General features: G+C 38.1%; 1 protein-coding gene and 1 long non-coding RNA gene across 4 annotated transcripts in view; both read left to right on the top strand.

The window, feature by feature from the left end:
- Positions 1 to 1,888, top strand: part of ttc39c (tetratricopeptide repeat domain 39C) — a 12,185-nt gene extending 10,297 nt beyond the window's left edge. The window contains exon 14 of the mRNA XM_027005420.2: positions 1 to 1,888. This exon is cut by the window's left edge and continues 562 nt beyond it. The gene's annotated coding sequence lies outside the window, so the exon portion shown is untranslated.
- A 3,611-nt stretch (positions 1,889 to 5,499) lies between these two features.
- Positions 5,500 to 12,384, top strand: LOC118240844. 3 transcript variants are annotated; one of them, XR_004775685.1, is made up of 4 exons: positions 5,500 to 6,083; positions 10,547 to 10,792; positions 11,352 to 11,470; positions 12,343 to 12,384. It is a non-coding gene; the product is annotated as an uncharacterized LOC118240844 (long non-coding RNA). The 3 variants fall into 3 exon arrangements; XR_004775684.1 differs by lacking the exon at positions 12,343 to 12,384 and having other exon boundaries at positions 5,501 to 6,122; positions 11,352 to 12,297; XR_004775683.1 differs by lacking the exon at positions 12,343 to 12,384 and having other exon boundaries at positions 5,505 to 6,083; positions 11,352 to 12,297.
- Positions 12,385 to 12,734: the final 350 nt, after the last annotated feature.

Raw genomic sequence — 12,734 nt, 5'->3', positions numbered from 1 at the left:
AAAATGTTTGATTAGCCATCATATAAATCCATTAAACGTGAGAAATCGATAAGCTCTAGCTATGTTTCCACACATGCTCATTTTTTGATTATAGTCAGAAGATGGCAGTATTCTGACTAAGGTATCTCGCATCCTGTTTTAAATCATATTCCAAGCAAGCATGTTTCAACTGAAAGACGTATCCAACTCCACAGATCAGCAGACACAGTCAACCATCTTATCTAATGAAAATCAGTTTCCTTTCAACTAATAAGCTCCAGTTATGAAATCACTTGGGTAAGTTGAGTGGTAATTGTTGCATGCATAGTCTGTATTAGACGTATGATACTTTCCACAATTTTGGTTGTAAAACCTGTTGTCTACATCAACATGCTGGAAGGCCTTTTCCAGTGGACATTTCCACCACATAGTGTAGTAGAAGGAGAATATGGCCCCACAATGTTTATGGGGAGAGGGGATGTCACTGTCCCATTCAGGTTGCAGGTTACCTTTGCAAACAAATGAAAATTAGATTGCTCATCTTGTCAAGACATGCAGTAATATGCATATTGAAAATATTACCTTATTCAGAATACTGGATACATTTACACAATCCTTTGCATGGAAAGAGCTGATTTCTTCTGACTATTATCCCCCTTTATGATAACAAGTGTGATACCACACTGCAGGTTTAGGTTATTCTGATATTTTAACTTACTTTACCATTTATTGGTTCTTGTACTGGTGGTTTCAAATTGTTCATAGCACCTGGTGATAGGTGTTTGTAAATAGAGTTGAACATTTTGGACATGGCTCCTCACTTCTTCCTGCAATAGTTAGCGCCATGCCAGATTTAATACACCTAATTCAGGGAATCAAGGCAGATCTCCAAAGAAATGCAAGTGACTACTTTTCTGCTGTGTTTAGGATATACCACTCCTTCATTTCTTTCTTTCTTCCACACCTCCTTACACACAGACACCTATCTGTCTCACTGATCTTGTACACAAAATAATTTGCTCTATGTTTCTTGTTGACCACGCTAATGACAAGTGTATCTTAAAACACATTTGAAGCAGGGTTTAATTTACCATCATGTGAACTTTTAAGTGTGGAGGACTATGCTAATGTGATGTGCATTGTTTTGTTTGGCCCTTTCGCCTACTTAAACTGACCTGGCAAAATATACATTTAGAATAGATATGGAAAGTAAGTCAACATCTTATGCTTTTGGTTATCTGATTCTGTGTTTTACTGTGAAGTGCCCAGCTACTGTATTACGTCATAAGATGAATTGAACATAATCATATTTGCATAACTGTTACTAATATTCTGTACCCTAAGGTTGCCGCCACTTATTTCTGGCTGAGCTAATACTGTTGCTTTTCTGCAAATTGTTTCCATGCCACATTGAATTAAAATGTGTTCTGAATACATGTATACATCATGACCATCTAATTGGTAACCAGTTATCTCCTTGATCTGCCCCAAAAATCTGAGACCCTGTACTACAGGTAAGGTCTGGAACCAAGCTAACCATATCTTTAGTTGTGCCAAAGGCCTATATTCAACCTACACCTCTACGGTCTTGGACTTCTGCAAGAACCACCTGTCTTCTGAATTCGTAACATTTTCGGAAAGCTCTTGTAAATGCTTATTTTGGGACAATTTTTTCAAAAACAGTTGAATACATTATGAAAACCCAGCAATACCATATCTGGACTATAGATTCAGTAGAAGACTTTCAGGTTTTGGGCCTTGGTCTGTGCAGCTAGAATTGGTGAGTAGTTCTTGGTCTCGGGGTAAAGAACAACACCAGATAGAAAGGAATTCATCAGTGTTACAGGAACTGGATTTCCTGTCTGTAGTGTTTTCTTCCTTTAATATGTGGAGCTGGACTGTAAAATAAATTAATAATAATTTTAAAAAAAAAGGATTTCTTACTGTCATTTTGTTCCATCATCCCTGTACAGTAATTGATTCTGCTGCAGAACTGAAAGCAGTAAGCGTGTTTATGATCAATTTATAGCAAATGTGAACTTAATTATTTGCAAAACTTCATGAAACAGTTAAAAGCCAGAGAAACCATTCTGGTGATACTCTGAGAGACCCGTGATGAATCCACTGGTGCATTTGGTCAATGGCTTGTGTATCAGTGTTTTTTTTTTTTGTTTTTTTTTTTTTTTTTTTGTGTGTGTGTGTGTGTGTGCGCGCATGTGTCTTGCTTCTTAAACATTTTTTAATGGCTAGCAGATCCAGAAAGGCTTGTATGCTAACCGTTTCCTTTCCAGTAATAACACAGCATGGTCATTCATAAATACGCTAACTAGCTGTGTACAAATGATTAACAGTCATCCGCATCATCAGTAATCCATGCAGTGCAACAGTATGAAGAACCTACTCGACAACGACAAAAATTCCGTTAGTATACCCTGTTCTTAATGCTGTTTTTTACTTAAAAGGTTCTGTTGTTCCTATTTTTGTATGAGTTGAATATTGTACATGTAGACCTACAACATAGAAAAACAATCCTGTCCATTTTCAGGAAAAGGTTCCAAGTTCGTTTGCGTCATATTTTCTAACTGTTGCCTTGGAAATGACGCTGAAACTGTAGTATTATTTGAACAGGAATTGTGCTTTTTTTCTTTTCGTCTCATACTGATTGTAGACAATTTACGTAAATTGTTCTTAAACACACAAAAAAAAGTAAATATTTTTAAACTTACCACATCTTTATGGTAAAATGTTGAGGCTCATTGTAATTTAAGAATGGCTTTCTAAATACATTGGATAGTTGACTGACTGTAACCATGTACGTTTTTTTTTTTTCTGCTGTTCAGGTTATAGTCCCCCAGGGATGTGGGCATTGGAGAGATGTACAGATTCTGTAAGATTTCTGTAGTCCAAATCTGGTCTTTATCTGATTGCCTGAGGTCTCCAGTGGGGTAGGTCACACCATCAGTAACCTCCCCACATATTGGACACTAGGTTAGAGTCAGGCTTACACAATATAGAAAACAAATATCTCTGTTAGGACATAGAAAGATTCTGTAAAGGCTATGGCAGGATATTGGCAAAATATGTCATTTTATATTAGGATGCTTGGACATTTTTACACAATTAGGTAAGTTTTATTAAAATAACAGCAACAACAAATTGCATAATTTAACAGAATAATTGTATAAGGTTAGTAAGCAGACCCTAATCAGCTGTTGTTTAACATAACCTTTCTGCCAAATACAAACTTTGTGAGAAAATATTGCTGATATTCTAGTGAAATTACAAAATGTGCTGAGCTACTGCTTTCAGCAGGGATCTACCCAAGAAGACGTCTATAAAAAGAAATTACATAAATCTTTTAAAATTGAACAACAAAATATTTCTGTGACAATAAAAAAATTGTGAAAATGTTAACAGCTAAATGTAAATTATGGAACTGATCTGATTGTAGACAATTTACGTAAATTGTTCTTAAACACACAAAAAAATGTAAATATTTTTAAACTTACCACATCTTTATGGTAAAATGTTGAGGCTCATTGTCAGCCTAGGTAGAAAAATCTTTGTAAGAGACAAATTACAGAACTCTTTTATGGCAATAGAAAATTTAGGAAAATGTTATTTAATTGTTATTAAATGTTTCTATCAGGAATGTAGATTACACAATCTTTATGCATAACAATAAAATGTAAATCAATCACTTGGCAAGCTATTTGCATATTGTACTTCTTACAACATGCTCTTTCATGCTGGCTAAGTTTAATAACATTTATGTAATGTTAATAAAGATGAATACAACTCTAGTCATGTTTCTGTGACTTCATTGCAGGGTGATAATCAAGGAGAGAATCATCATCCTTCCTCAAACACTTTAGTAAGTTTATCAACATTTATGTAATTTTAAAGACTGAACCTTTACACAATTGTAATATAAGATTAAAAAGACATTTTCTAATTTTCTTGTAGCTTCACTGAAGTTAATTTGACAATGTTTCCTCAGAGAAAAGAAACACAGAGCAAGGATTGTATTTCCAGTAGTCAACCTCAGGTACGTACATAACGCACCAATAAATCCTCTCAGTATTGTGTCCTCTAGAGGAGTTGTTTGTTTCCCTATCTTAAGTGCCCCAAACCTATATATTAATTTTTCTATTAACTTTGCTGTTAATATAAATATAAATATTACAGAAACCTTCTAGTTTTCCCCAAAGCAATTACATCATTTTAAATAAAAATGTTGTAATTATTAAGGGAAAATTATTTTTTTTAATTATGTGATTTTGTAATTATGTAATATTGATATATATTGGGAGGATGCAGATTGTCTGACCTGCCCCACTGAAGACCTCTGGAGCTCAGATAAAGATGCCATGAGCTTTCACATTTTTACTCAAAGTGAGTGAGTAGCTGAACTAGTAGTTGTCATTTCTCTGCACATACTGTTTGAGCCCATCTCAAGTACATCGGCAGAGGCCACAGGCAGCTTTTTAAGATGAAGAAAGGTAATCAAAGAGAGTCACTGAAACACAATGATATGTACATAAATGTTCTTTACTAAATATTAGTTGATACAACTAATTTCCCAAATATTTAAAGTATGGCAAGTGATATTCTGAATGGCCATGTGATGTTTCACATTTTCAAGCTTCGTATACGAAGTAAAGACAGAAAAGTTATTAAATATAATTTGATATGTGAGGAAAATGTCAACATTCATGAATAGTGATTCATACAGTGAAAATTCATAATACATAACTATAGTGTTAAGTGCTATTCTTAATGACCATTCATCCTTTTCTCTTCACATACTACTTGAGTCCACATCAAGAAACTCAAGTTGGACAGCAGAAGTTTGATTAGAATGGCAGAGAACCCACCTCTTGGAACTCAGTGCAGTGTGCAAGAAAGCTGAGGCTGTGAAGACCAAAGAAAGGTACTCAAAGTTATTCAGTGCAATATAATATGTATGGAAAATATGTTTATGAATAATGGTGATTAATGCTATGAATTTTCACACATTGAAAACATCATATTCTCTCTTCATATATGGTTTGAGTCAGCCTCTAATACAGCAAACAACAACAACCAGAAAGCTCTAGAAGTCCAAAGTTTTTTAATCAGTACCACTGAATAAAGTAAGATGTTTGAAGAACATATGGCCATTGTTGAATTATATAAACTAAATAAATAAATGTCCATTCAGCATAGCACACAATATACTTTGTCATTTTCTCTTCACATACTCTTGAAGTCCAACTCCAGAAACGTAGTGGGCAAGGAGAAACCTTGAGAAGGCAAAACAAAGGTAATCAGAATGTCATCATGGCAACAACAAGGGTTTGTCTTCAGCCCGCCCTTCAACATGGTCAGCCCCTTACATTGAATTTGGAGATCATGGGACCTTATAAATGATTATTGTTAAAAAAAAAAAAAATGTATTCAGGTTAGCTACTACATAGGATTTTCAGCACATTCTGCGTGTTCCTATTTTTGCTAGGCCACCTGCTCCAGAATACCCGAAATGCGGAACTGTTATGCCTTGCTCCGGCGAAGGAGGAAGCTTTTCCTTGTAACGCACATGTATTGGATTCTGGTTTGTTTACCAGCTAACTCAGCATCAGGCTAGCTTGCTGGTTTTTTGAAGAATGAAAGAGGAAGAAAGTAAGTTTCGCTTCTTTAAAATCAAAACGCAAAAATGCCTATCACTTAGTTTATTTTGACACACCAGTATGCCATAATTACATATCTGACGTTCGTCAAAGACATCAGATTTACGCAGTAGCGTTAAGTTACCTTGTGATTAGCTATCTATATACCCTAGCTATCTACCATAATACCATCAGATGTGTCAGGTGTTTCCTGTATTTATCATGGACACCTCAGATAGAGTAGGTGCTGATCCTGATACCGTTAGTGAGGATAAGGAACGTTTGGGCAAAGAGTAGATAATTCTACACAGCTATCATAGAGTCCCTCCTCACATCATCCATCACCATCTGGTTTGGTTCCTCCACCTTACAAGAACGAGCCAAATTCCAGCGCAGGACAGCGCAGAGGATGATTGGATGTAGTCTCCCAAAGCTTCAGGATGCTACAACAACATGGTGATGAAGCATGCTGCCTTATTTAAATAACTTTTAAAGGTCTGTTGTCAGTTCTGTTTAATTTGTTAGATTTTTGTGTGCACTCACCAAGACAAATTCCTTGTATGGAAAATATTCTTGGTGAAATAAAGTTTCTGATTCTGAGCTATATAGCTAACTGAACTGTTACTGATCATGGAGTTTGTTGATGTGATTTTAGGTAGGACTGCTTGTTAACAGATGATAAAGTGGATTTTGGTGAGCATGTTCCAATCACCAAACTGTTCAGTGCCTGATTTGAACCCTTTTCCTGAGCATACTATTGTGCACACAAACAGTATATATTTGAACACATTGCTGCTTTTACATTTATGCAATTTAATGGACACTTTTTTCCAAAGCAACTTAAAAATATGACTAAGAATGAGTTAAAAGGTGTCTGTGCTGTTAGTATTATTTGATATAGCTTTGATATGCAGTAGGCCTGTATAAATATCACTTTTTCACAGTTTTTTACTTACCGCAGGTGTATTCAATCAGCTAAGGCTTTTCTGGACATTTCCTTTAATAGTTTTACACTAGTCTCACATGGTAACTTTATGAGGGCAGCTAACTTGCATAATTGGAATCATTTTCCTCCTTTGAAGGCAAAATTGTACCAGAAAGCTGGAAGAAATGTGGACAAAAATGTATTCCATTATAAACATACATTTCTAAATACAGACTATCCATGCTATTTTACAAAATACAATATTTACAAATTATTATTTGTAAATATAAATAGTATTATGTATATTAATTATTCTAAATAATATCATTGATGCATGTAGTTATTTACAAAAGGTTCTGGATTGTTAGATAAATTATCCTTGTAGCTCCAGTGAAAACCAAATGCAGTAAACATCAGACACCATAGAATTATTATTCTAAATAATTGGAAAGCTGTGGGGTTTTTTCCTGAATCATTTTTTAAGGGCACTAGTGTCATTGTACAAAACCAAGTTTAGCTTTTATTTAGCTTGTATTGCTTCCTAACTCATAAGAGCCACATAAAGCTCATGCTTTGAATATGGCATGGTCCACCTTGATAAAACAACTTTTCATATTTCCCTTAAGAGATCATGCAAAAATACAGTGCCATTAAAAAGCGCTTAGAAAAGGGGAAGGATAAACAAAGGAGTATGAACAGAGAGATTCAAGCCATCAAGGAGGAGCTGAACAACATTTCCAGTGGTGTGTACCCCCCAGTGTATCCCCCAGTGTACCCCAGTTCACCCCCAGTGTATCCCCAGTGTACCACAGTGCATCCACTACCCAGCCAACAGCCCCACTTTAACACACTTTTGGATCTATTTCTTTTCATTTAGATGATATTACTGCTGTTCTGAACCAAACTAAGGATGCTGTCCAGGCTGCCAACAGCATAGTGAACTTTATCATAGCACGACTGGAGAATATAAGTAAGGGGTTGGACAAGATGACAGTTTCCAGTGGCGATTCAGATGTGCACAGTATACTCAGCCATGTCAACAAAACATGTAAGCTTCTTCACCTGCTGCACGGATGGAGGGATTGGCGGACAATAATGATTTTATTGTAACAAAATAAAGGCATAGTTTTTCCAGGTCTTAGTGTAGGAGTCAGGCCAGCAAAAGAGAATTCGGTGCTGGCTTTCTTTCATAATGCCTTAAAGGTCCATGCCCATCCTTAGCTAGAATTAGCACATATTGATATGACCACCTATGTGCTGTGTATTCAAAGAAGTGCTAAGGAAACTTGCTCTAAGGAGTGCATTTGTTGACATGCTTCTTGTCAGTGAAGGAGCTTAACAAACTCCTCCCCTTGCTGCCTGATACTCTGGCTGAGGTGGAGGGTCACAGCACAACCCACATGTCCAACAGTATCACAAGGATCAAAGACATGATCAAGGAGAGCAGGGACATGGTCAACAGTGTAAGTGCTGAAGAACACTAGGGGAGCTTCCCCAGCATGGTTTAGCTCTTCTCACCCTGACTCACTGTCTGCAAAAGCAAAATCCAAGATATCTTTTGGACTGATTTCCCAGACCCAGGGATTCCAGTGACAAATTGCCATTGACATTTCAACTATTCAATATTTATAATTTTAAATATTTACTTATTGACTTTTCACATTCTAGAACATTTTAAAAGCATTATCTAATCTTCCCGACTTTTGTTATTGTTTGGGCATATGGCATTTGTGCCTTGTGCCTCCAGATCAGGGGTCCCATGTTATTCTCTGGTGATAGCCACATAGAGCTTCGCTCTCCTACAAACTTGGAAGACCTCCGTGCCTTCACAGCCTTCAATCTTATGCTTCGCCGGCCCTCAGTAGATCCTCCACATGGGGACAGCCGCAGATGGCACCAAAGTAGGGCAGAGGAAGACAATCTGTTTGTCCTTTACCTGGGAAATAAGAATGTAATGAGGCTGCATTTTCTTTTTGTGTGGGAACTAGATGAACCGTGAATAATTGTATTAATTCTAATCTGCAGCAGCACACTTGCACAATTCCTGTATTCATAGATGGTTTCATTGGTGGTACAGTTTAATGGTTTGTTATTGTTTTATTGAAAAGGGCACTGGCTTTATACAGAATGTGTTGCTGTCACTTATAGCCAGTGCATTATGTTACCTGTCCACATACAGTCACAAAGTGATTATGTTGGCATGGTGGTCAGAGACAGTGTGCTGTATTGTGTCTACAAACTGGGAGGTGTATTCCATGAGATAGAGACTCGAAGAATCATCGAGTCCAGATTTAACAGCACCTTCATGGACAGAGTGGACTTCCGCAGGTAAGAGCAATATTGTTGTTTATCTTGACTGACATTTAATTTACATTTACACTTTTCTGCAAAGCGACTTACATTTATGACTGAGTACAACTTGAGCAATTGAGGGTTAAGGGTCTTGCTCAGGGGCCCAACAGTGGTGTGGCTTGAACCAGCAACCTTCCAAGTCAAGTACGTTAACCACTGAGCTACGGAAATGGAAAAGAGGTATTGTTGGTTGTGTGCACATTATTATGCTCAGGAAAAGGGTTCAGATCCACCACTGAACAGTTTTGTGTTTAATTTTCCTTAATGAAACACATCTTAGTCCAGTTCTGAGTAAATGTCCAAGCCAGTCACCAGCTGGTCACTATTAGGCAAACACTGACCTCTGCTGGACACAATAAAAGTCCCTCTTAATATTTTATATTTGCCATTGATTTACTTTCTTTGATGGTTGTCCCTAAACATCTGACTCTGGTGTGCACTATTTTTAATTAAGTTTAATTCATATGCAAGAAACATTGCTTAAAAGCAGCTGTAAAGGACCCCAGGTTTAGATATCGTATTGAGCAAGATGAAACTACTTTTGTGGGATAAAGAAGAATCCTTGGCAGAAGCAAGAATCCAAAAGGAATTCTTCCACCTTGGGTGATATTGGATAGCAGCATTAATAAACCAATCAGAATAGATCAGATCCTGGAGACATTTAAGTGGTTTCCTTTCTCTGACTAATTGTAATCATCAGAAGACCCAGCAGAAATTTAGATCAAAATATACAACATCATAATATATTCCTTTTTGTACGAAGTTTCATTGGTAAAACATTGTAATGCTAAATCTCACATATTGATAGTATTACAAGGTTCAAAGTGTTATTAATACACTAGCAATGACAAAGTATACCACAGTCCAGGTATGACATTCAAAAGACCAACAGGCTTACCAAAAGGGACTACAGAGATAGAGTGAAGGCCACCTACCTCAACTCTGAGCTCGGGCATGTTTGGAACAGATTACGCACGATCACTGACTACAGAGGTTCCTCACATGCATATCTGCCAGAGTGGAAGGCACCTTCTAAGGCAGCAGAATGAAGTAGAAACACAAACAGCAATGGTACCAAATTCTAAACAGAGGCAAAAGAATCACATGTTAATTGTTAAGTTCCATGTTGGTAGGGTGATGATTAACTTGTGTTGTGTGTCTCATGTGAGTCCTGTTAGTCTGTTTTTGCTGCTATCCCAGTTCAGCCCTGTCAAAGACTGCTTGATTGTTATTGTTCAGTTAAGGTCAACTGAATGGAGCATGTCTGTGTATACCAACATGCGTTTCTTCCTTGAGATGAATAGGACCTTGCGTTTGTTAATAGGCGTTTTGCTGTCAGAACAAAGGGTGCGTACAAGTAACATATGAAAGCAAATCAAGAAAAGGAGTGGATAAGTCAGAGGAGTGATAACAGTGGGTCAGTGTGTGTGTGTTACATTACTGAGCTGACACTTGTGAGGGAGGCACACCTATGTAGTGGCAAGGACAGTATTGTGCACTGCAGTAGCTCTACCCCAGTATGGGCCAGCCCTTCATTAGCCAGTGCCATAATCCAGAGTTGCTCTCCTTCCTTTGTTTGCAAGCAATTAATTTGCATTGGATTTGTTTTGGCCAGGCCTGACTGTCCTTCCATTTGTTGTAGGCATGACCGAACAGGAGGACTTGTCATGACGTCTGGTACCTGCTCGCCCACTGCCGACATCACCCATCAACTCACACCCTCCTACTATCGCCTTCGGCTCTGCCTCTTTACGCTTGCCTTGCCTTTCTCTTCTCATCCTTTGGGAGAAATGCAACCAAAGCCACATGTGCAGTGTCACAGCAGAACATGATGCAATTCTCCATTCCTCAGTGGAAAGCCACTGAACGTGTTCACCAGCACCACCAGGTCATCTGAATCAATTTATTGGGCCCCTTGTTATCCAGTCCTCATAGATGAACATGCATTTGATTTCTAACATCTATCAGCCATGCACTAGAGATTCCTAATCAACAGAACACGAGGAAAGCCTAGTAAATAGTGTCCTTTTAATGAGCCAGAGTTTAAAGGCTTTTCTCCCATTTAACACATTTACAAACAAAAATGGCCTCTCTAAATTTCATGTCCCAAAAGTGGTAACAAGCAACAAATGACAAATTAAGAAAGCAGCATGTGGAAATGTATGAGGAGCAGTAGTGAATAATGATGATGGAACCATCGGCTGACCCATTTGAAACATACCGAACAAAGCATAAGGCCTAAATTGTGATTCGGCAGTGACTTAGAGGGACAAGTACTCATTTTACCATCCTACAATAAGAGTAATAGCTGAACACAGGGAATAAAATGAGGTCCTGGAGGGTTTTACATACTGATGTACCTTTTAGCTTCATTCAAGACTATATTATAAAACAAATGACCCTTAAAGAAGTATCTAAACATATGTGCAATGCTGTTTACTTTACAGGAAGAATTTACTTTACTGGAAGCACCCCGCTGATGAAATGAAGAACCTTTCCATTTCGTAGGTTTGCCTCAGAAGATCTGATGTAGGAGACATATAATATGAGCTTTATACTTCAAACAGTAAGCTTTCTTATACGTCCAGGATTGTTGGAGACACAGAGCCCTACACTAAACTTGGCTGTAAAGGTTTCTGCATTGGCAACCTGAAGAAACTCTCTCGCAATATCATATTTTCCTATGACCTCCACCTAGTTTGTAATGGCATGATTGGAGAGGTGAGAGAGCAGCATTGTGCAGCTTTGCTCATGTCACTGTCTTTTGATGTTCTTAGCCTAGAGTATCAGATTTTTGTCTACATAATTACAAAAGTACATATGTAGCAAGGTTCCTTAATGAGTTCCTAATCTTATGAAAAGATCATTACTCAGATGAAAAGGCATGTGTTACGCATGCAGTGCGCTCTTGGTCCAGTCTGGGATTTTGGACTTTCTGTGCACCTGGTTACTGGATCTGCCCTACTTTAAGTGATTTCTGTGGCCCATATAAGGATCCTGCTGGAAGAAGGTGGTTGTTTGCCCATGCTCATACTAGAGTCGGCAGAACAGTGTGTGAGTTGTGGGTTTGGTTTTTAATGTTCTTGGCTGTGCTCACCTTGTCTTGTGATGTCCCCAGTCATCTTGTGTAGGTGTAGATCTGTACGTGAGCATTCACTGTCTTCTGTTTATCATTGTGATCCCTGTGATAGACTAAAGTGTATGTTCTAGTGTATGTTTATGTATATAGTGACTGATTGTAGGAAGTGGTGCCTGTTTGTTTGGGGTTATTGTCTGTTTATTGTCAGGGAGTTGGTGTAAGATTTGTTTGAAGCTGACCGTAGCCTGGGCGTAACTTTGGACAACTGGTTGTCATTCTCAACTCATGTTTCTAATCTAACCCGGTCTTGCAGATTCCTCCTGTGTAACATACGAAGGATTCGACCCTTTCTTTCGCAGGAAGCTACCCAGGTGCTTGTGCAGTCTCTTGTGATCTCAAAGCTGGACTACTGCAACTTGCTACTTGCTGGTCTTCCTCTAAGAGCCATCAAACCTCTACAACTTGTCCAGAACGCAGCAGCACAACTGGTCTTCAATCTTCCGAAGTTCACATGTTACTCCACTGCTGCACTCCCTTCATTGGCTCCCTGTAGCTGCACGCATCAGATTTAAAACCTTGATGCTTGCCTACAAAGTGGACAAGCCCCTTCATACATGAGGTCAACGGTCAAAGCCCGATCCGTCCCTCAAGTACTACGAACCTCAAATACGGCTCAGCATGATGCTTCAGGTCTCATGGACGACAAGCATCGAGACTATTTTCTGTCCTGGCTCCAAGATTGTGGAATGAA

This window comes from Electrophorus electricus, chromosome 26 (genome assembly GCF_013358815.1).
Source record: "Electrophorus electricus isolate fEleEle1 chromosome 26, fEleEle1.pri, whole genome shotgun sequence".
Classification (NCBI taxonomy): domain Eukaryota; kingdom Metazoa; phylum Chordata; class Actinopteri; order Gymnotiformes; family Gymnotidae; genus Electrophorus; species Electrophorus electricus.
The sequence above is the reverse complement of the archived record's forward strand: the minus strand, read 5'-3'. Positions and strand labels throughout refer to the sequence as shown.